Source organism: Lissotriton vulgaris, chromosome 7 (genome assembly GCF_964263255.1).
Source record: "Lissotriton vulgaris chromosome 7, aLisVul1.2, whole genome shotgun sequence".
Classification (NCBI taxonomy): Eukaryota; Metazoa; Chordata; class Amphibia; order Caudata; family Salamandridae; genus Lissotriton; species Lissotriton vulgaris.
Window position 1 is genome coordinate 1016196999 of NC_141695.1, and position 24172 is coordinate 1016221170.

Below are 24172 nucleotides of genomic sequence, written 5' to 3' on the forward strand. Positions count from 1 at the left end.
GTGGGCAGCAAGGGGAGGGGCTGGGTGGGAGGTAGTAAACTCCGGCATATAGCCGATCGGAGTTAGGTAAAGAAAGAAAGAAATAAATCGAATTAAATTGTGCGCGCTGCAAATGCTTTGCAGCATGCACAATTTAATTTGTTTTATTTCTTTATTTCTTTACCTAACTCCGAATGGCCGTATGCCGGAGCTTACTACCCCCCACCCTTCCCCTCCCGCCCACCCCGCAGCAGTCCCTCCAGGAGCCGCTACTGACCCCACTCCCTCCAGATTTTACAATCTTTGTATGGGCAAACCCTCTGCGCGATATATGAGGCTCTATAAACCTATGCAACAACCCATACTCATCTTCCTCCCCTCTCCAAAGACGGGGCTTCCAAACTCTTCAATATTTGGGCCATGTCATGATTAGCAATGACCAAGCCACAGCAGGGCTCCCCTATCTGTCACTGTCCACACCTACTACAGCGTGCAGCAGTACACGTCTAGGGTCCCTTGGAAGAGTCCAACCAAGAATGCACCGAGGCGTGTAAAAACCCCGGTCAAGACCGCTACGTTGCCAAGTAGTGTCGAAGAAGACCCCTTGTTGGGCAGAACAAAGAAGGCTAAGTGATGTCGCGACCATCCCCGCTCTCCACAGTTTATTTCTTTTTTTTTTTATAAATCTTTTTATTAAACAGTTCAAAGAAATGGTCATTGTACACAAGGGGTCACTATCGATATCTACATTACAGTCACGCATTCGGGCATAGATGTCACAATGGACAGTACAATGGTGGTAGGTCTGTGTCTACATACATCAAGGCGTTAGTGGTTCGTCAAGAGAGGGGACATTTGGGTGTTCAAACAGATTCTCAAGATAAACGTTCCATTTAGTCCAGAGCGCTATCCATTTCCGGGGACAGCCACAGGCTACTTACACTGTCCTCTCACGTATCATACACCAGTCCATGTCTTCTTTCCAGGCGCTGAGTGTTGGTGGTGTCGCTGCTCGCCAAAGGCGTGCAATATTTCGCTTATCTACCATTTGCCCAAGCGTTACCCATGTTTTGCCCCTTGCGGTCAGAAACGTGGGCTCCCAAATGTTTAAAAGACATCTTTTGGCTTCAAGTCGAATTTCCACCCGCCATGTTATGCTCATACATTCAAGAACTTTTTTCCAGTAGCTTTGGATCTGAAAGAAACAGGTTAGTATTAGATTCCTTACCTTGGAATACCCCCAGGCGTCAGTCTGGATCCGGAAATGGTTGCGTAGCAGTACCCCAACGCGTCGGTAAGCGTTGTCTGTGGCTCCGTGTCTGTAGTCGGCGTCGTTGGCGCCGGGATGACGTTGCCGGAGTACTTAGACGCAGCCCTCGCGCGATGTCAGTTCTTCTTTTTTCCGTGCCAGCAAGCGCCAATCCCGAAAAAGTGGTACCCTTAGTCAATATTTGACTAAACTTTTTCGATCTTTTTGATCTGTTTTTAGAGTCGTACGACTCCATCGGTGCCGGTAGAGATGCCTGGGTTCAAACCCTGTTCCGACTGCAACCGACTGATGTCGGTTACCGAACCCCATCGCCGGGGCCTGCATTGCTTGGGGCCCGACCATGATGACAAGTCGTGCCCCGACTGCCGGGCCTTGACGTTGAAGGCTAGGCGGGAGCGATCCCGTAAGCGCCTCGAGCTCCGGCAGTCGGCCTGGCGCCGATCGAGGTCCCGGTCCAGGAGGAGGTCAAGGGACTGGTCGCAAGGCCGGAGTCATCACAGCTCGGCGAGTCAACACCACTCGTCTGGCTCCAAGTCCTCTGGTAAGATGCACAAGAAGTCGAAAAGGCAATACTGCTCTTCTGACTCCCCCCGACGTTCGCACGACGCGGCCGGGGATTCGGGCGGCAATGCCCATGTGGCTCTGCCGGAGCCGCAGACGTTGCGGCCTACTCCATACCCGCCGATCCCTGAGCAGAACACGACACCGGTGGAGATTGATGCCTTCCTCATGGCCATGAGGTCGCTCACTCCTTCGTCGGGTTCCGTGGCGCCTTTGGGCCCCGCGGTCCCGACTGGGAGCCCAAGCGGGCCGGTTCCGTCGGCGAATTCGGATCAGGTTCCGGATCCGGGTCGCCCCTGGTCGACCTTAGGACCCCGCCGGCGTTGACCCCTAGGGTGTCGCCCCCGACGTCGTCCCCGGTCCCCCCCTCGATCCGGTTCCGACGTTTAAAGAAGATCATTTCTTCTATGATCCGGCCCCATCATTTTAACCTGAGTACCAGGAGATGGGAGACGAGGTGGATTGGGAGGGGTCTGAGGACCCTCTGGCTCGGGAGTGCCAGTCTTTTCAGGACTGGGTAGGTGAGCTAGGGAAGGCCAGTGGTTTGGACACTTCGCCCGATGCTGGATTTTTCTCCCCTCCTACCGTGGCTACGGAGGAGGGGCTGCCTATAGTGTGGTGTTGACGCGGGCGGCTAAGGCCTTGGCTCTTGAACTCCCCGTCGCGGCCATGAGGACTAACCTCCTCACTGAGGGCCTTAAACAGCAGGCAAGCTCTTCGGAGCCTCTACTGCCATGTAATGAGGCCTTGACTGACATTCTTTTAGGCACCTGGTCCATGCCCGCTACAGGTCCCCCTGTAGATAGGAACGTGGCCATACGCCACTGCCTGGCACCGGGCGACCCTTGCTTCCTGTCCACCCACCCCACCCCGAGAGCCTGGTCATCGAGGCCTCTAACTCCCAGACTGCATTCCCGACAGCTCCCCCTGATCGGGAATCCAAAAGGTACGAACAATATGGTAAAAAGATGTTCACCTTACTGAGTTTGGGGTTGGGGGTCAGTTAACACCGTGTGCCTTTTGGGCCGTTATACCCATTCTCTGTGGGACACGGTCGCGGATGTGCTGCCACAATGTCCGGAGGAGGCCCGGACTAAACTCGCCTAAGCCCTTGCGTAGGGTTGAGATGCGGCACGGTATTCCATCCAATGTGGGCTGGATACAACGGACTCGCTAGGCAGGGCGATTGCAACGACGGTTGAGGTCCGCCAACTTTTCGGCTGATGTCCAGAACACCCTTATGGACATGCCGTTTGATGGCTGTCACCTTTCTGACGACAAGGCAGACAGTGCTCTTGAGCGCTCTAAGGACTCCAGGGCTACGGCCAAGTCCTTGGGCCTGTCAGCCCCGCGTGAGCAAACGGCTGCCTTTCACTCCTTTCGTGACCAAGGAAGGGGCACCCCCACACGTCCTGCCAGCCACGGGCTGCAGACTAACATCCAGCGCGGTGGCGGACGTGGTAATCGCCGTGGCGGTGCCCAGGGACAACGGCAAGGCCAGTCCACATCCACCCCCACAGCATCCGCCTCAAAGCCCTCCTAGTCCGAGCTTTCAGGCCCGTTTGACGCCAGTGGGGGCAGGGTTCGCCATCACCTCCCCAACTGGCACACCATCACATCGGACAGGTGGGTGCTGCAAATCGTCCAAAGGGGCTACTCCCTCCCCGTCGAGGCAATCCCTCCAGCCATGCCACCGCAGTACCACCGCGTATCGGGAGATCACTTGAATCTTCTGCAAGAGGAAGTTACGGCCCTCTTGGCCAAGGGGGCCATCGAGCACGTTCCTGGGCCAGAAGTAGGGTGTGGTTGTTACTCCCACTACTTTCTGGTTCCCAAGAAGGGCAAAGGGGACCTACGCCCTATCTTGGACCTGCGGAAAGTCAACGGCTTCCTCCGGAAGGAGAAGTTCAAGATGCTGACTTTGGCTCAGGTCTTAGCTGCCCTGGACCCGGGAGACTGGATGGTAGCGTTGGACTTGCAGGACGCTTATTTTCACATCCCAGTCCTGCCGGCCCACCAGCGTTACTTGCGGTTCACTGTAGGCCAAGAGCACTTTCAGTTTACCGTGCTCCCCTTCGGCCTTACCAGCGCCCCACGGGTGTTCACGAAATTGATGGCGGTGGTCGCAGCTCATCTGCGCAGGTTAGGGGTTTCAGTCTTCCCCCTACCTCGACGACTGGTTGTTAAAGGTGGCCTCGCCTCAGACAGTCGTCAGCCACCTCCAGACTACGGCCGACCTCCTGCACCTGCTGGGGTACTCCATCAATGTGCCGAAGTCACACCTGTGCCCCTCTCAGAAGCTCCTCTTCATCGGAGCGGTTCTAGACTCGGCGCAGTTTCGGGTTTATCCTCCCGAACAGCGGGTTCGGGATATTCAGACTCTGATTTCGATCTTTCAGCCTTTATCCCGGGTCTCGGTCAGGTTGATGCTGCGGCTTCTGGGGCTGATGGCCTCCTGCATCCTTCTGGTGCATCAGGTCAGGTGGCAGATGCGGGCTCTGCAGTGGGATCTGAAGTTTCAGTGGGCCCAGCATCAGATCAACTTGTCCGAACACGTCTTGATCTCAGAGGGCACTGCAAGACAGTTGCAGTGGTGGCTCATGGACGGCGATTGGGTCAGCGGCATATCCCTCTCCCTACCCCAACCGGAGCACCTAGTTGTGACCGATGCGTCCCTCCAGGGCTGGGGGGGCCACACGGGAGAGGCGGAGATCAGAGGCCTCTGGTCTCCGGCGGAGTCCTGGCTCCACATCAACCTTCTGGAGCTGCGGGCGATCCGGCTTGCACTAAAAGCATTCCTCCCCTCTGTCCGGGGGAGTGTAGTGCAGGTGTTCACGGACAACACCACCGCCATGTGGTACTCCAACAAACAGGGCGGGTGGGGTCATGGACCCTATGCTAGGAGGCTCTGCGCCTCTGGCGATGGCTGGAACATCAAAGTGTGACCCTGGTGGTTCAACACTTGGCAGGTTCCATGAACTCCAGGGCGGACGGACTCAGCGGTAGGTGCATGATGGATCACAAATGACGTCTGCACTCGGACTTGAACCTTGTTCTGACTTATATGATGTGCGCTCCCTTCGAGCCACTTCATAACTGCCCTCTTCGTCTTCTCACTCTTAAAACTGCATTCCTGGTTGCCATCACCTCTGCCAGGAGAGTGAGTGAGCTCCAAGCCCTTTCTTCACAACCTCCTTTCCTTTCTGTCCATCTGGACAAAGTTGTGTTGCGGACGTGACCCTCTTTCCTGCCCAAGGTAGTCACAGCCTTCCACATTGGGCAGTCCATCACCTTGCCCACCTTCTTTCCTACTCCGCATCCCTCGAAAGAGGAAGAGCGGCTCCACGGTCTGGACCCAAAACGGGTGCTCTCTTACTATCTGGATCGCACACGCCAGGTCCGGTTGGACGACCAACTTTTTGTTGGTTACGAGGGCGCTAAGAAGGGACGGGCGGTGCACAAATGAACCATTTCTTGGTGGGTCGTCTTGTGCATCAAGGCATGCTATTCTTTTGCTAAAAAGGAGCCTCCTGGTGGGCTGAGGGCCCATTCCACTCGGGCCACGGCGGCTACTACTGCCCTGCGTCGGGGAGTCCCCTTGCAGGTCATCTGTCAGCAGCTATGTTGGCCTCGCTGCACACGTTCGCTAAACACTACTGCCTGGACAGCCAATTCCGGAGAGATGGCTTTTTCGGCCGTTCCATTCTCCAGGACTTTCTGGTGTGATCATTGGTTCGCAGACCCACCACCGGGGTTGGTATTGCTGGGGTACCTATTCTAAGGTAAGGCATCTAATACTAACCTGTTTCTTTCAGATGCACAAGTTACTTACCTTCTGTAACAATATATCTGTAAGAAACTGTAGTTAGTATTAGATTCCTTACCTTAGAATATCCCCAGGCATCAGTCTGGATTCGGAAATGTTTGCGTAGCAGTACCCCTGCGCGTCGGTAGGCGTTGTCTGCGGCTCTGCCAGAGTTGGACCGAGTGTCTTGTAGGCCCTGTAAGAGGATACTTGTTTGGTTTGGAATAAAGCGCCCTCTCGAAACTACCACCCAGGAGAATCCATCTGTCCATACCATAGCCCGGATCGTCACCACAGCGATATGTGCATTGGTTGATGGCTGAAAGGTGTGCCTCCCAATAGTATTTTCTAATATCAGGGAGGGCAATGCCCCCGTCATACCAACAGAGTTTTAATTTGTGGAGTGATATACGTGGTTTCTTGTCCCATAGTAGGTCTCTTTGGGTGGCTTTGATGTCTTTAAAAAACCCCGATGGGACTTGGTCTGGGTAAATCTGGAGGGCAGATAGGAAACATGGCAGTGCCATCATTTTAAATAGAGCTACCCTTCCTAGTAGAGACAGCAGGAGTGCCTTCCAGGTAGCGGTATCTCGCTTGAATCTTTGCAATGGCAGGAGGAGATTCCGTTCATATCGGGTTTTTGCGTCAATCGTGATGAAGATACCATGGTATTTGTATCCCTCTTTTACTATCTGAATAGGGGCAGTCATTTGGCGTTGATGGGGGATCCCTATGTAGAACGTATAGCAACGATTTGCTCCAGATAATTCTATAACCAGAATTTCTCCTGAAGCTTGTGAATATGTCTAGAACCATTCTGAGGGACTTTCTTGGGGAGGCTAGATAGAGGAGGATATCTGTGTATAGCGGGATCCGGTCCTCCCATCCTTCGGTCCATTTAAGTCCCCAGATGGAGTAGTCCCTTCGTGTCCAGGCCTCAAGCAACTCTAGGGAGAGAGCAAAGAGCAGAGGTGAGAGTGGACAGCCCTGTCGCGTCCCCCTACCAAGAGTGAACACTTCAGCGATTTTGTTATTAACCACTACTTGGGCTAGTGGTTCCATATAGAGGAGCCGCACCCATCCGATAAAATTTGTGCGGAAGCCCAACTTTTTAAGGACCGCCATCAGATATGCCCTTTCAAGCGTATCGAACGCCATTGTTGCATCTAATGAAACTACTATTGCATCCTCTTAGATAGTGAAGCAACGCCCCGTGAAGTCGCTGCAGGTTAAGAGCAGTGTTGCAGTGTGGCATAAAGCCCGATTGGTCTGGGTGGACTAATTTGTCTATGACTGGCCTGAGGCTGTTCTCTAGAAGTTTTGCAAGTATTTTGGGCTCTGCGTTCAATGGGGAGATGGGCACATTCCTCTCTGGGCTTCCCCACCTTGGGAGTGGCCACCAGCGTGGTGATAGGTTGATCTTGTGGTAGCACCCCTAACTCTCTACTATCTTCATACATACGTTTCAGATAAGTCGGGTTTGAGCTTGTATAGCTCAATGGGCAAGCCATTTAGGCCCAGGTCTTTTCCCGGCCGGAGATCTCTGATCGCTGTTGCCAGCTCGTCAGTGGTGAGTGCGCTCTCCAACGCCTCTCGATCGGGATCTGCGAGGATAGGCAATCTGATGTCTGCAAGTAATTTGGAGGAGTCTTCCTCCGGGAGTTCCGAGCCTCTAGGGTACACTCGCTCGAAATGTCGCCGAATTCGCAGACTATGTCCTGAGGTTCCATCAAGCTAGCATCAGAACTGCACTTCAGCTCCGAAACTAGTCTTTGTGCCTTTTCTTTTTTGTCCAGCCAGGCAATCATTTTGCCCGCTTTGTCTCCTTGGTCGTATAGGCGTCCATCCCTGTCTCTTGCGTTTTATCAGAGTCAGTTGATAGCGCTTTGTATTTGGTTGCCTTAATGCGCAGTTGGTGAAGAGCAACTGGGTCTTCACCTCCACAGCCTATTTCTGGTGACCATTTACACTTTTAATATTGATAACTTTGTGTTATTAACTAGAGTGTTGGATATGTTTTTAAGTTCATCCATTTCATTGCTATTTTTTTTGCCTCCAAAGTGCTTTTCCCTACAACACATCCAAGCATCTATCAGGCCAGTAGCCATCATGTTCATGTTTTTAGTTTCTCCACGATCCCTCCACTTCACTTTTTATTTTTTTCATTGTGAATTACAAAGTTCTCCAGCCACCCATTCATGCTTGCAAACTAACTGTGGCCTACACACCTTTAGTTGGGTGAACTCATTCTATACTTCAATCTAATATTAGCTGATAGTTAATTTAGAAAACACATAATCTGAATATCTTTAGGGATATCGCTCCCTTAGATGTATGCATTGACACAATAAGCATGTTAAATATATAGTTATCAAGAATGGCACCTCAAATTAGCGCACTGCATCACACTTACTTAATGTGACTTACACTGGCTTTCAAGTTGAAGCCATTATTATATTCAAACTTGTGTGCATCATGTTTAAATCTGTTCACAATCAAAAACAAGCACACTTGTCAATTGCCTTAAAAATCTCCGGGGCTATCTAGAAGCCACAGAAGGAGATCTTCTGACTTGAAACCAAGTTGTTGAAACACTCTGAGCTGGCACTCAGTCCTTCTCTGGGGCAGCATCATGTTTCTAGAACTGCCAACCTGAAAAACTCTGATTTCTTGAAGACCTCCTTCAATTCCACAAACACCTACAAACCTGTTTAAACACTATATTGACTTTAATCCTCTTTACCTATTCTCATTTTCCTTTTTTTCTCTTCTTCCCCAAACACTGAGTCTTTCCTCCTTTCATCGCTCCCCTCCAAAAATCCTTTTGCTTCCATCGCTAACTATAATACCCACTACGCCTGGATGTTTCTGCAATTCCTTTGATTCTGGATGTAACCCCTTTAACACCACGTCTTCCACACTACCTTCACAGTGCTGTGGAAGTGAACATCACATCATCCCCCTAAAGCAGTGAATCGCTTTGGTGCTTGCACCATAGGATTTTGCTTTTAGAATGCCTACCTTTGGCTGCCGGGGAAGAGCTTCACCGGAAGAGCTTCCTCAGAAGCTTGAAATTTTGTTTTTTTGCTGTGAATGAAGATCAGCGTGCATGGTGCTCTGATGTCATTACTCTGGATAGTGTAAGTAGAGGGTGCCATTTGGCTCCTTCTCTTTTCACTCCTTTCTCTACTCTGGGCACAGACTCAGTCAGGTCAAGACTAGGGAACAAAAAGCAGCCCTGGCAAAAATCCTCAAACCAGCCCACTCCTTAAGTCTCCTTGATTATTCTTTTCCTATTCATTCATTCATTCTCTCTCTCTCTCCTATTCTCTCATCTCTTCTTCTCCCTCTCCCACTGTCTTGCTAACTTTCCCATCCCCCATCCCTTCCCCTCTTCACTCTCTCTTGAAGCCTCCTGGTGCCTACCTCAATTAACCTCAGGAGCTGAGAAAAGTGTCAGAGGCACCACCCACACCCACCAAGAACCCCAACAGTCTTTCTACCATTCTGGGAATATTGGAGCATTTACTCCTGATTTGCCTGCCCCAGAGTCCGTCCAGTCTTTCTATCCCCCGGAGAGGCAGATTTTTGGAACTTACCCTCAATCTGCCCTCCTTGAGGTCACGCAGAAAGTGCATTGGGCACCAAGGGCAATATTATAGAAAGTGCTCTAGAGGCTCAACAGACGTTTGCGCCTGCTTCTTGTGCCTTACTCTACGCTGTTGCCCCTGCAACATATTAAATACGTGGGCAAAGAGGCTAAAACCTGTCAAGAGGTACACAGTTAGTGTGTCCCCTAAGGATCCCCCTACGCGTCCCACTCTTCTAAGAATGGCTGGTCCACCTCCAGTAAAAGACAAAGACATAGTTTCAACCTTCGTCTCTGTCTTACTCTAATGAACTCTCCTCAGCACAGGGGCGAATTGTTAGATTCTGTGAATGCTCTGACAGCATTTTCATTTTTTATCTTCCCACTGTCCTGGTGTCCACCAGGCGCATCTACTTCAGTGTAGTGTGCAAAGCAAATACGGACTATGCATCCTATGTTGAATTCTGGCCCAAGGATTAGTGTCCAGAACAAACAAAACAAAGATTGGGGTGCAGCCCAGCCTGACCTTGTGCCTTGCGACACCCATCTTCTATCATTTATAAAATGTAAACAGTGGGATGGTTTGGCTTGCCTAAATCCCAAAACGTTTTCTTACCCAGAATGTTTTGCACATTTCAAATTATGCGTCCAAAATTAGATTTTTCCGTAGTTTATGCGATGGAAATCCTGGTCTCTTCCATTACCAGTCTCGCCCTATCAGCCATCAAGCGTTTCTCCGGCAGACTGGGAAGGAGCGGGCCAGTTTGATTGCTGTGGGGCCTTGATGGCCACATTACTCATCTACTGTGCTTCCAGGAAAAAATAATGGTTGTAAAGCTTGCTTAGTTAGACCACTTTCGCTTCAAAATCATTTGTAGTTCCATTTGGCTGTTTCCTGCAGTATCAGCACGAGCAGCGCTGACCTTCAGGGCTTCTGGAGGAAGGGAATGAGGGTTATGCTGTTGCTTGGTTCAGAGAGTCTAGTACATACTTGATAAAGGCACTTAGAAATTTAAAACAATGTATGTCTTTACTATGCGAATGTTGCAACATATTCTAGTAGTATGTTAACTTATACCACTCCATTGAGTGGCAGTTATAAGAAGTGATAGATTCTAAGCCTGAACTTGGAAATGTGTATGCCTGCACCCTCATTGCTCTAAAGGCTACCTATTTTGTTCCAGGTAAAAAAAACTGGTTGGACCACTACGCAAATTACTCAATTTGAATATCTGTGAAATTCTAATTTCAAATATAATTGCATGATGGTCAGACCAGGGAAGCTGCAGGATATCTTTGAATAGAATTTGGGGATTATTTGTGAAATCTCATCTAGTGTATGGCCTGCCGATGAGTGGACTTGTGTAGTACTTGCAAGAGGCCTACTGCACTAATAGGTTCCAGAAGAGCCATTGTCTCTTTGTGTGCGATGGCCTCAAGATGGAAATTGAAATCTCCTATGATGGTGAAATCTTAGCGCATACACTGGTGTCACACTGTGAACCAAAGGCCTTTACAAAAGTACTTCCTGGGTCCGGGCGGGCTGTATATGAACAGTCCTTTGAAAGATTGTTTTTTTTTTTAGCTCAAAACAGAAAGAGATTTGCAATCCGGAGATGAGCCTGTGTCAAATTTGTCCATAAGAGAATCTTTATGAATAATGGCTAAGCACCCTTCCCCCCTTTATAGGTCTCGCCTAGGCAGCGCTTGTGCTGTCTCTTCGAGACATGCTGTATTCAGGATATGAAATACACACAATTGATGGATGGAATGCAGAACAAATCAAAACATTCACCCCCAGTCAGGAGATCTGGGTAGAATCCATCATTCTTTTGCTCACCATACCACCCCAGTTTAGACCTGGACATATGCAAATCAGTCTTAACCCTGTGCCTCATGGGAACAGTCCAAACCGAACTGCCTAGCCAGGTCCTGCATGGACTGGAAACAAAAATCCTAGGACCCATTTACGGTCCAGGGAAACCTGGCATGGCAGTTCTGTCTGGACTGTTCCAATGAGGCACAGGGTCAAGACTGATTTGCATATGGCTGGGTCTAAACTGGGGTGGTGAAATGAGCTAAAGAATAATGATGGATTCAATCCAGATCTGTGACTGGGGGTGAGTGTCTGAAAATTTTCAGCACCCCATCCATCATCTCCTTGTCATTGTTTTTTCCGCCGTAAGTTTGCAGGGTATGCCCAGACGTGGGTACCTTGCTTACTTTGCCCCTTGATTCAAGCTAGCGTGGCTGATGAGGGGTGTTACCCCGAAACTGGTCCCAGGATGCTTGTTTCCGGTCCAGGGAAGACCTGGCTTGGCAGTTCGGTCTGGGCTGTTCACATGAGGCACAGGGTCAAGACTGATTTGCATATGGCTGGTTCTGAACTGGGGTGGTGAAGTGAGCTAAAGAATGATGATTGATTCGACTGGGGGTGAGTGTCTGAAAGCTTCTAGCACTCCATCCTTCATCTCCTTGTGATTGCTGTATTCAGGATATGGGCATAAACCTCCGCCCATCTTTTTAATAGGCCCCTGTCCTTGTCCTTTGTTAAATGGTGGCTTTACATTGGTCAATAGGCTTAGTAGTCCCTCCTTAGTACCGCCTTGTCTCTCCCATTTTAACCTCCCATGAGGACACCCCCTGTAACATGTGTTGTTACTCCCTAGGTTTTAATTACAGTTCCAAGGCACTATTTTCTTAAAAGGCTTCAGGCAGGACACACACTTGGTCTTAAGCTAGGCTGGCAGTGTTTACTTCTCTCACTAGAACATCTCACATTTATATGAGACGATCTATACATTTCCCTTCATCCACTCCACACAGAGTACAACCTAATCCGAAATTAATGTAATCATTTTAAATCTACTAATTATATATATGGACATAGATATTTGAATATACTCGTATTACAGTCTTGCATGCAATGTATTATGGGTAGGGTGGATTTACCATATCTTCTGCAGGGTGCCGTACCATATTTGACCACTTATTGTACTGAACCCTGCAACATGGCTAGGTAAAAAAAAATTGCCATTTATAATGCCAATAACTCCAACTTTGTAGACATGCAGTGCTGGTGCCTTGCTCCCTAGAGACGTCTAGGAGTAGTTTGCAGTACTGCACCTAGACATGCAGTGCAGGAGCCTTGCTCACTAGGGACCTCTAGGAGCAGCTAGCGGTACTGCACCTAAACATGCAGTGCTGCTACCTTGCTCACTAGGGACCTCTTGGAGCAGCTTGGGGTACTGCACTGAGACACTCAATGCTGATTCCTGGCTCACTACACAAACATTTGCAATGCACAAGATGTTGCATTCCTGAAAGTATGAGCTATTGGCGTTGCATTATTATTTGCACCTTGTTAGAAACGGGACCCCTGGCTGGCCAAGGCTCGTGCCAAAGTCAGTCAGGGATCACCATTCCCAAGTCAGGGCAAGGGAGGTACACACCAAGATAACCCCTGCTCACCCTCTAGGTAACGTGACGCGAGCAGCAAGGCTATTCTCAGAGGCGATGTGTAAAGCGTTTGCGCGCGCACCCAGCAACAACACCCAAGGCCCACCACAAAGGAAACTCCACACAAGGTTATACAAAAAATAGCCTTTGTATTATAGCAAAAACACATTAGACAAACACACACTTTACAATGTGCCAACAGGCACGGGCAGAATTTACAGGGGATTATGTACAGGACAGGGCCACATGGACCACCGTCAGGGGTAGGCACTTTTAGAATTAGTACTTGTTGTAATTAGCACTTTGTAGGTATAACACTTAGCACATAGACATATAATGACTATAGCACCAAAATAGTAAATGTAGCACACAACCAGTAATCACTGGTAAAGGGTAAATACCTCCTACGCAACCCTAACCACCTTGGGAAAATCACGCAGGGAACTAGGACCTTATTATCAGGACCTATAGGAACATAAAACAATCACCTAAGCAGGTCACATTTAGCAAAGGTAAAGAACATAAAACAATCACCTAAGCAGGTTACATTTAGCAAAGGTAAATAAACATAAAACAATCACCTAAGCAGTTCACATTTAGCAAAGGTAAAGAAACATAAAACAATCACCTAAGCAGGTCACATTTAGCAAAGGTAAAGACAATTGCGCAAGGTGCACATGGCACAACACTAGAACTGTCCCCCAGGCCAACTGGCCTCGCAAAGGCTGAAATGCCCTTAGTCCAAAATGTCAGGGCAGGCTGCGCAGGCAGCAAAGAACAAACCTAAACGTGGCAACTGCCCACAAAGTGCCAACGTTGGAGCCTTGTGGGCTCAAGAACAATGGTGAGGCGAAACACTGCATGGGAGCCTTAGGGCTCTGACCAACTGACTGTGCCTCAAGAGCCTCTCTCAGGGCTCTACAACAATGATAGGCTGGGAGCCTTGTGGGCTCTGAGAACAAATGGGGCACCGTGAGCCTTTCTGGACTCGAGAAACACTGTGGCGCCGTGAGCCTCTCGGACTCTAAATAAAGAAATGCAGCCTCACTGGGCGGTGGAGCCTCTCAGGGCTCAAAGAACAACTGGGGCCCAAGAGCCTCTCAGGGCTCGAAGAACAAATGCGCCTGAGCCTCTCAGGGCTCTGATTGCACAAGATGCGGCATCGGTGGAGTCCTTCGTGGACTCGGAATACACTTGTGCACGTTGGAGCGGCCCGCTGCCATTCGGGGCCGCTCTGTCACCCCCGGAATGCCTGGAGCCTCTCGGGGCGCTGAATCAACAATGGGGGCCGCCCAGAAGAACCAATAAGGCCCACCCACACTCACCGGCTGCTCAGGGACGCTGTATGGGAGCTCCCTCTCCTCGGGGCTCCGGCAGTGTCCTGGTGCTCTGGCGGCTCTCCTCCTAGCTGCGGCAGAGGTCCGGGGCTCTCCTCTCACTCGGGAGCCTCGGCAGGATACGGCAGGTTGCTTCCTGCACCTTTGGCCTCCCCTCAGCCAATCCGAGCGCGGCGCTGGGGCCAATCCCAGCGCGGTGCTGCTCGTGACGCTGCGGGCAGGCTTCTCAGAGGCTGGGGAGACTCGGACTTGCGGGGGTGAACACGGGGCAATGCCGCGTGGACACCGGCTTTTGAAATAATTAAATAAAACGGGGCAAATCAGTGGCAAGGTCCGTGGCAGCACAAAATGCAGGGTGGGTACCTGCCTGGACCATAAAGCGCTCACCAAGCGCTAGGAGCAATGAAAGCACTCTCAGCGCTAGGCAAGTAGAATAAAGCTCTCTTAAGCTCAAGGGGCCGAAAGTAAAGTCATGAAGTCCTTCAGGTAGGCAGGGGGGCAAGGCTGGGCCCAGAGCCAGCTCACTGGGTCTCCAGGCAGGGAGACAATCCAAGTGGCGGTCCTTCTGGCCCCAGCAACAGCAGCAGCCCCCTCTGGGAGGATCCTGGAACAGAACAGAACAGATCTAAATGTAAGGGGACACAGCCCCTTCTTATACTGTAAAATCCTTCGTCTCAGGGTGCAGGGCGGGGGAGAAACCAGTCGCAGCTGGTTTTGGAGCACCCTTCATGTGCTCAGCCCCTCACTCTATTCACTGGCAGGGCTAGGGTCATCAGTCGCACCACAAGGGGCGGAGCTAGCATTGTGTAGGGAAAGCCCAGCCCTATTCAGGAACCAGGTGCACTCCTCCCCATCCATCAGCATGCTAATCTCCACACTCACCACTGGGCAGACCCATCCAGACTTCCTGGAGCCAGGCTTGCCAGCAAGCTCCAGCCAATCACATGCCAGGCACATTTTACACTAATATGCCAACTCCTAGAAGTGGCACTTGCACACAAGACACAATCATGCCACATACATCATTGCGAAGCATTCAATCACACGAGTCCGTACATACCAAACTCAAGCCTGCACTCCCCACGCATCAGGAAGTACCAGGGACACAGACATCCCCCATGCATTCCTATGGGAGGGCAGGCCAGCCTTACCACACGCACGCACTTTACTCTGGGACACAGGAAAAAAGTGCGCAGAGACCAAAAATCATCAAAACAGATCATATATTAAAAGCAAAAAGATTAGGGGTGAACCTGCCATAAGGGCCAAGTCCAACACACCTCAAACTATCAGTAATGCGAGACCTATTGCATTGAAAATGTTTGTTAAGGAGCCTATCCAGTCTATAAATGGAACATCCTAATGGGACAGCAACTGCCAATTCAGGACTGGAAGACGCGTACGCCCAGGTTTCATTTACAAAAACCCTCTTGGGGTACTGGCTGTAAATGAAATCGGCAAGTTCAAAACTATGTTTGACTAAGGAGAGGTTATTTATATGAGCATAAGCGCACACCGCATTTTGTTGATTGGGCCCTCCGTAATGTCGAACGAGGAAGATAGCTAGTTGGTCAGTTGCGTTAAATGCTCATTTAGTTGAAAGCCGCAGTTGAGACTGATAGGCTTAATCATGAAGGAAATACAAGAGTGCGAAAATGAACTCAAGAAAAACATAAATCCCCAGGTGTACAAAAAACGCCTAGACGAAATAACAAAAGAAATGGATGATATGCAAGAATATCTAACGCAGAACAAACTCCAAAAACTAACTAAAGAGTTGAAGAGGTTCAGCCAAGAAAAAATGCACCCGTACTCGAAGGACGATTTTGTAATTACCAGCAATGGATCAGATGGAGACTCCACTGGAGGGACTTCATCCGAAGGTTCAGAAGCGAGTTTTGAGGGGTCAACACCAAGAAGGGGTCGACACAACTTCAGATTCCAACGCCCCCGACGAGGCAATAGATGGCAAAGACCACCGTTTTATCATGGCAATCCAATGCCATATTATCCTCCTTATATGCCCCCCTTTGCTGGATGGATGAACCCTTATCATCCCAATGTCAACCAACAACACCAAATGGACAACCACCAAATGACAAACAATGCTATCCAACATCAAGCACAGCCTTTCTTAGGGAGAGGCCAAAATCAATCGAGAGGCAAAAAGAAAAATCTCAGGTGGCAAGACCAACAGCCCAGTGTACAAACAAGAAGCATGGCCTCAGCGCAACCAGGACCGAGCAAGAAGACTCACTCATAGTGAACCTGACCATAATAACACTGACTGAAGATCAGACAAATGTCCTCAATAAAGGACTTGGCTTTGTACCAACACCTACCACAGACCGATTTAAGCTCAAATGTGAGGTGTTTGAATTTTGCAGAACTCTTAAATTGAAAGCATTCTTCAGCGACTCCTCCAACCAAGTGACTGATGGCGATACCAATCTAAGAAGGAAATCCAAGTTCTGCCCACCATCTACTGCAGTGCCCATTGAAGTTCAAGCTTTTGAACAAGCAGTAATGAAAGGGATCGATAAAATGGACAATAAGAAAAAAACTTATCATAACATGAGCAAGAAGGAAAAACAAGCCTTAACTGAACTAAGAGATAATGAGAACATAATAATCAAACCCGCGGATAAGGGTGGCGGGGTGGTAATCCTGACAAAAGAAGGATATAATGAACAGTGCTTGTCTCTATTGTCCAACGAAACCTTCTACAAACAATTGGACACTGATCCTACCGAGAGATTAACCAACATGATTGCAATTATGGTACATGAGGCTGAAACTAATAGATGGATATCAAAAAAAGAAGCAGAATTTTTAACACCAAAGGGACCAAAAATACAATTTTTCTACTCATTACCCAAAACACACAAAAAAAATCTCCTCCACCTGGACGCCCGATAGTATCGGGAATTGGTTCTTTGTTGGAACCCCTGTCTAAGTTTGCAGACGAGTATTTAAAACCATTGGTTCAGAAAACCCCCACGTACTTAAAGGACACAAGAGACCTTTTAAATCAGATTGTGGATGTGGAATTTAACCAAGACACCATGCTATTGGTAGGGCTGGATGTGGAATCCCTCTACACTAGTCTACCCCAAGAAGACACCTTAAAGATGCTGGAGGATCTTCTTTTCATGCAAGACTGGACACACAAGACTCCCCGCCATTTCATACTTGAATGCTTGAGACTGGCTTTACAAGAGAACTACTTCGAGTACAATGGCCAATTATTCCTACAATGCCATGGTACCTCCATGGGCAGTGCATTGGCGCCTTCGGTAGCAGGCCTCTATGTGAGCCGCCTGGAAGAAGAATGCATCCTTCACAACACCAATCCATACGTTTCCAGTATCAAATACTGGAAACGTTATATTGATGATGTCCTACTCATATGGGATACACAATCAGATCTCATCTCTTTTATGGAATGGTAAAATGGTAGAGACCAATGGTTAAAATTCACCTTCACGGCACACAAACAAACAATTGATTTCTTGGACCTCACCATTTTTTCTGAAAATGGAAGATTGGAGACAAAGACATTTACAAAACCGACAGCCAAGAACTGCTTACTGTCATACTACAGTTACCACCCCCCCCCCTACGAGACAATCTCCCCTATAGTCAATTTCTGAGACTTAAGCGTAACTGCAGTAAAAAGGAAGACTATACAAAACAGGCACAAGAATTAAGTCGCAAGCTAAAAAAGAGAAACTATACACCGGCAATAATATCTGAGTGCGAAAAACGTGCCAAACATCAACCTAGAGATTGCCTCCTACAGAACACGAGTAAAGAACCTGTCAAGGACCTTGTCACCTGCGTCACAACCTTTTGTCCTGCTACCTATGATGTCCAGAGATCCATAAGGAAGAACTGGCAGATACTAACTTCAGGAACCTTGAATTGGCCGAAGCCGAGATTTGCGAATAGAAGAACGAAGAACATAAAAGATGTCCTCGTCCATACTAGACCCAAGAAAACACCACCCAAATCAATCACCAGAGATGTACACATGATGCCAGTCACCGGACATTACCCTTGCGGCACATGCGGAGTCTGCAAATTCACCTCCAGTACTAAGACCTTACAACTGAATGACAACTTATTATGGACCCAAAGAAGCCATACAAATTGCAACTCAACACACGTCATCTACTTAATTACGTGTCCATGCCATAAACAATATATTGGCATGACCTGCCGCAAAATCAAACTCCGCATAGGAGAACATCGGAGTAATGTCAGGTTGAAGAAAAATACAACAAAACTGTGCACTCATTTTGTAGAGGCAGGCCATACCTGTGACGATCTCAAATGGACAGTTCTTGAAATGCTAGAAGTAAAAGATCAAAATGCAGAACAAGTTCTATTCAATAAAGAACAAAGATGGGTGGATCGGTTAAAGACAGACATAGTGGGAATGAACGATCACATCCCATGGCATCAATTGTACTGACTTTATCTGATCAGATGCAGAATATAGAACTTACTTCTGTGTTGTAAAAAGCGTCTGTGCCAAGAACAATACACATTTTACGCAATCTGAAACAAGACCAAATGAGTATATGTGCTAATCATCAATCATTATGTCATTCACCATACAGAGACAATGTGGACCTACTCGAGCCCCCATTCAAATTATGACCACCCATCTGTTTCACATTATCCAATAAGAAATACCAAGATTTGGCGATCTGTCTTCCGCTTGCCAGGTTTTGCGCAACAACTACTAAAATCCTTTGACATTGTTTTTTATAATTTTTATAATGTATCATCATTTCTCTTCCGGTAGAGGTGTCTACCCGATTTTCCACCATTTTACATGGATATTCCCTATGCATAACAATAGTCCTTTTTCAGTGTTCAGGCTCCGAATAAAGGCCGGAAAACCAAGACCCGCCCATAGCCGGGGGCAGAGTCAGCACAAGGCACGAAAACCGGACCGCATGGGTAAGAATGGCGCCTTCCTGTGTTTCTAGGAGAACGGGTAAGAACGCTCCCGAAACTAACCACAGGCTCTCCATTGTCTTCCACCTAGCATAAAACCAGAAGCGACTCCATGTCCCCGTTGAAGTTTTAATGTTGAACGATAAAGGTAAACTTTGGGTTTTGCATGGGGTATCACGGAATACTATTATGCCGGGTAGTAACACCATTTGTTACATAGGTTTTGAAAACATCCATATCGATGTAACGCGCCCTCACTTCTGGACCCAGTTTCGGCCTAATAACGCTATATATGAATAGACAATATGTACCGGAAAGGGTTTAAAATTTTACATAAACCTAAAATACTTTGTTTAACAATTTCATATATCTACCACATGCGCCTTTGACGAGACCACACCCACAAATTACTCGCTGATTTGGCTTGATAATAGACTAGCCTACACAAGATAAATACTATGTCAATCGTGTAAAGGATAATAGCCTGTGATTGTTCTAGGACCTTGACGATGAGTACCACTCCCTTTCTCAGACCTACCACTTCTCCTACTTCCTCTATTCTTCTGATTAATTCCATAAATATGGTTAATCTTTTTAGCATAAAATAATGCTTTATTATGTGCATTTGTTTGCCTTCATACCAACTGATACAAGATTATTTGTTGGTTTTCTTTACAGCTCGAAAATTCCGTTTACCACTTTGAACCACACACAAAAGGTGTGAGTGTTAATTTCTTTATGTATGTTTGTTTTTTGTTCACTGTCCTGACGAAAGCTCCCCAGACCCATGTGGGCCCTGTGAGCTGAAACATGTCGACACTTTTCTAAAAAGATATGGTAGCTCAATAACTCAACTACCTACATATCACAATGGTTCTTAATAATAGTGACTAGTTCTTTTTATATTAAAAATTTTCCTTTTTTGACTAGACACTATTTTTTAGCTTAGTTTTTTTCCCTTTTTTGATTTCTGGACACTTCTACATGCACCAGAAGTAGCCTCGGGTGAGGCAGGCATCCAGCATGTTAATCGTTGACCCAATGACTATGCCAGGACTCCTGATGGGGCGGAAAAAAGATATACCGCAACGATAATACCAGGAAGTCTATGAGGGTTTTCGATAAAAAACGAATGGTTTTGTAGAAACTAGTGTCCGTTCTCTTTTGATTATCAGTAACTTGTATAGGGGAAACGAATGGACTTCTTATCCTCCTCCCTTCATTTTTGATATTTGACATGAAGGAAGTCCTTCTAAATTAAAAAATGCACAGCCCTGCGTATGATCGAAGGAGTTTTAAGCATGCAATTCCTTACCTGAACAATGTTTCCTGGCTACCTGATGCAAGGCAAAACTGGCAGGTGTTCCAGCACAATCCAGGCGCAGAAGGGCTTGCCTGTGGCTGCACAGCGGACTCACTAGTATTAGCTTAAAATAACCCTCCATACAAGAGTGGCGTGTCAGAAATACACGCATCTTTTGCAGCGCGATCCTAAAAACATGTTGCGCAACTAAAAGGTTGCAAATCCAGGGTCCAGAAACCCCGCAAACCCTCACAGGCTATGAAGGAATGAATACTGGTAACAGAAAGTTAATTAAAATAAACGTGCGAAAATTAAAACATAACATCATCAAAAAGGAAAACAGTCTCTTTCAATATGGCGCCCAGTAATGCGGGAGCCAAGCATCTTCTAGCAACCAGTGCCTACAAGGAAATCAGTGATGAGGTCAAGGGCGAATCCAGTCATGCTCAGCAAAGCTGTGCAGATGCACAGGTAATGTCTTTAAATAACTCTCGATACGAGGGGTGCGCGTCAAAAATATCGGTGCTTGCAGTAGGAGCCTAAAACGGGTGGCGGAACTAAAAGGGTGCAAAACCAGGGTCCTGCAACCCCTCAAAACCTCACAGGCTCCCCTATAAGGGAATGAATACTGGTAACAGAACATTAATTAAAATAAACATGCGAACATTAAAATATAACATCATCAAAAAGGGAAATAGACCCTTTCAATATGGCGCCCAGTAGTGTGGAAGCCAGGCACCTCCCCAAAACAACACAGAGTGCCTTTAAGGAAATTCCTGATGAGGTAAAGGGCGAATCCAGTCGATTTCAGCAGAGGAGGGGCACAGGATTTTACTTTCCCTAAAAGTACTAGGGCATCAGATCCATCCTGGATCTTCATCTCTTCAACACTTTATTCGGCAGTGCAGAGTCAAAATGGTTTCCATGAGTCAGGCACTGCCAAACCACAATGAAGGGTATAAGATGGTGTCACTGACTCATCAGGATGCCTACTTTGCTCCATCTTCAGGGTACCAACACTTTTAGTTTTTGGTTTTATCTTTTGGCTTGACAACTACTTCACAAGTATTGACGAAAATGTTGGCCTTTGTAGCTGCTTCCCTCAGAAGGTCACAGGTCAATGCATTACCATACTTGGACGACTATGAAGTCTGAGCCATGCAGGTGAGTTATGGTGCACTGAAGAGGTATCAAGGCTATTGCAGAACAGTCTAGCCTTCACCACAACCATGTCCAGAAGTCATATTTCATCCCCACCAGGTGCTGACCTTCCTAGGTTCGATGTTGGGCTCTATCTACAGGAAGACCTTTTCAGGATATAATTCTGTTGTTTCTGAATCACGTTCACATCTCAGTTATACAAGTCCATGCCTCTTAGACCTTATGCCTTTGCTTTCTGTTGATGTGTATGCCAGATGGCATATGAGGGCCTATCAGTGGAGCCTGGGGAGCCTTTTGACTGTGGTTCGTATTTTTCAGTCTGTTCTTCCAGAACTACACTGGTGGAAGAGCCCATTCAATCCCTCTGTAGGTTCCCCAATCCACCCCCTTATCAACAGGTTACATTGGCCATGAATGCCTATTTGTTGGACTTGTGGGCATATCTAAGTGACATTTTGGCCCCGGGCATTTTGTCCGTGTTGAAGCATCGGCTACACATAAACATTTTGGAGCTGTAGGCAGTTCACCTGGCTCTGAAGGTCGTCTTCTCCTCCATACCACGGAGTACAATGCAAAACTATCCGACAGCACAACCCCCATCCAATAGATCATTAGACAGGGTGGTGTGTGGTCCTGGACCCTGTGTTAAGAGGCCACTCAGGCAGAATTACGTCTTTCCAGTAGCAGCCCATCTTGTGGGGTCACTGAACGAGTGGGCAGAAGCTTTACATTGCCACATACTTGAAGATCATGTGTCGGAAAACTACTACAAATATTGTGGACATGATGTTCTGTAGTTAGTGACTCCCACTTAACGACTGTTCCCCACAACCCAGAAAAGAAAACTTTCACAATTTTGTGTACCACACTTCCTTTGGAATAGGATTTTTAGGTCTTGCTGAGCCAGCACATGCGCTGCTCTGCGAGAAATTTAGTGAGTGGCTTTTGAAAGTGCTACCACAGGCTTTTCCTGGCCTCAAGCTTGCGTGCACGCTGCAGCCGCCATATGGGTTTCTGTCAAGGCTCATTAAGTCTTGCGTGCCTCTCTTCGCGCTTCAATTCCCTCCCCCTCCCCCAAAACAGCTCGCGTCACTCTGCTGGCCCCAACTCCCCCCACCTCTCTACACTGTTTATTTCATAGTATATCACTTTTACCCCATTCTCTATTTGCTTCTCTCTTTCCCTGTTTGTTAACTTTCTTTATACTGTTTCCCAATTGTGCGCTCTCTCTGGCTTCTTCTTTTTGTCCTATTTGGCCAATACTTGTTTTCTCTTCCTCCTTTTTTCCCCCATGAGTTTTTCCACTCTCGATCAATGACTGATAAGAAAAAAACAACTGCGCGTCCATAAAATTGAGTGCCGGTGGCCCCCGCCGACTTAAATTAAGCACTGAATGTAATGTACTATTACAGCACGCTCCCCTCACTTTATCGCTTTTTATTTCTGTTTCTTTCATAGTATATCACTTTTACCCCATTCTCTATTTGCTACTCTCTTTCCCGGTTTGTTAACTTTCTTTATTCTGTTTCACGATCGTGCGCTCTCTCTGGCTTCTTCTTTTTGTCCTATTTGGCCAATGCTTGTTTTCTCTTCCTCCTTTTTTCCCCCTTGACTTTTTCCCGCTCTCGATCAATGACTGATAAGAAAAAAAGTACTGTGCGTCCACAAAAATGAGTACCGGTGGCCTCCACCGGCTTAAATTAAGCACTGAATGTAATGTACTATTAGTGTTGTCCCTTTAATGTTGTTTTCCACATCATTCCTATCTACCTTCTCGAGTGACCACACCCGGGTATAGCTCTCTGTCAACAAGCTGTGAATGCTGTGGGCACTGTGATGGTCACATCCTTGGGAGAATAGGGAGGGCTTGTTTTACTGTTGTACTTTGAGCAGTGTACATTTCCATTGTTGTTTAGCCCTGCTGTATGTACTGCCAGGATACAGGGTGTGTTTGGCTGTGCTGCCATAATGCAGTGTATGTCGGATCCATGCCTTTACTTTGGGTTGTGTGACCATGCTTACAAAATAAATGTTTAATACCATCACCGATCGTGAAAAATACCTCAGTGTTATTCCGCGTGCTTTCCTTGAGCTCAATGAAAATGTTACTGTTGACCATAAAAACTGTTGTACTGCAGAGGTTCTAGTTCGAATCAAGAGCATCAAACACTGATTTGTGAAGTTTTTTGTTAAAAGACCAATTGAAGTTAAAAGAAAATAGCATAGCCAATAGGTCTCGCCTTTGGGAACTTATAAGTGCTTAGCCATGCAACAGTTAATGTTGTTGCACCAAGGATATTGTGCTGCATAACTAAACACTTATAAGGTCCCAAAGGCGAGACCTATTGGCTATGCCAATGCTTGCTCTTTAGAGTCAATTAGTCACAAGGTCTGCTTTATGCATTCCCACTGATCCCGCTTATGTGAAATTCCTAAAGAATGTGTGGGTGGGCTGAGTTCAACTAATCCTGGCCACCTCAGAATGAATATATGTTGTTAGAATGTATGTGATACATTGCATGCTATTACAACATGGTTGTTACAACAACCGCGTTGTTACATCGCATACAATTACATTGCAAGTCGTTACAATGACTTGCTGTAGGGGTCGCGCTGGACTTAAGAATAGTATAATTTACTATTCCTACTCCAGTTTGTGCAACTGATGCAGCGGGTCTAACATAAAACCCTTTCCTTTCATCACTAACCCAGGAAAACTCTCGCCATTTACTCATCGGTG

At 47.5% G+C, this 24172-nt stretch overlaps 1 protein-coding gene across 1 annotated transcript in view; it reads left to right on the forward strand.

Moving 5' to 3' along the window:
• RANBP17 (RAN binding protein 17) overlaps nt 1–24172 on the forward strand; it is a 1388837-nt gene that overhangs the window by 266821 nt on the left and 1097844 nt on the right. The window lies entirely within an intron of this gene.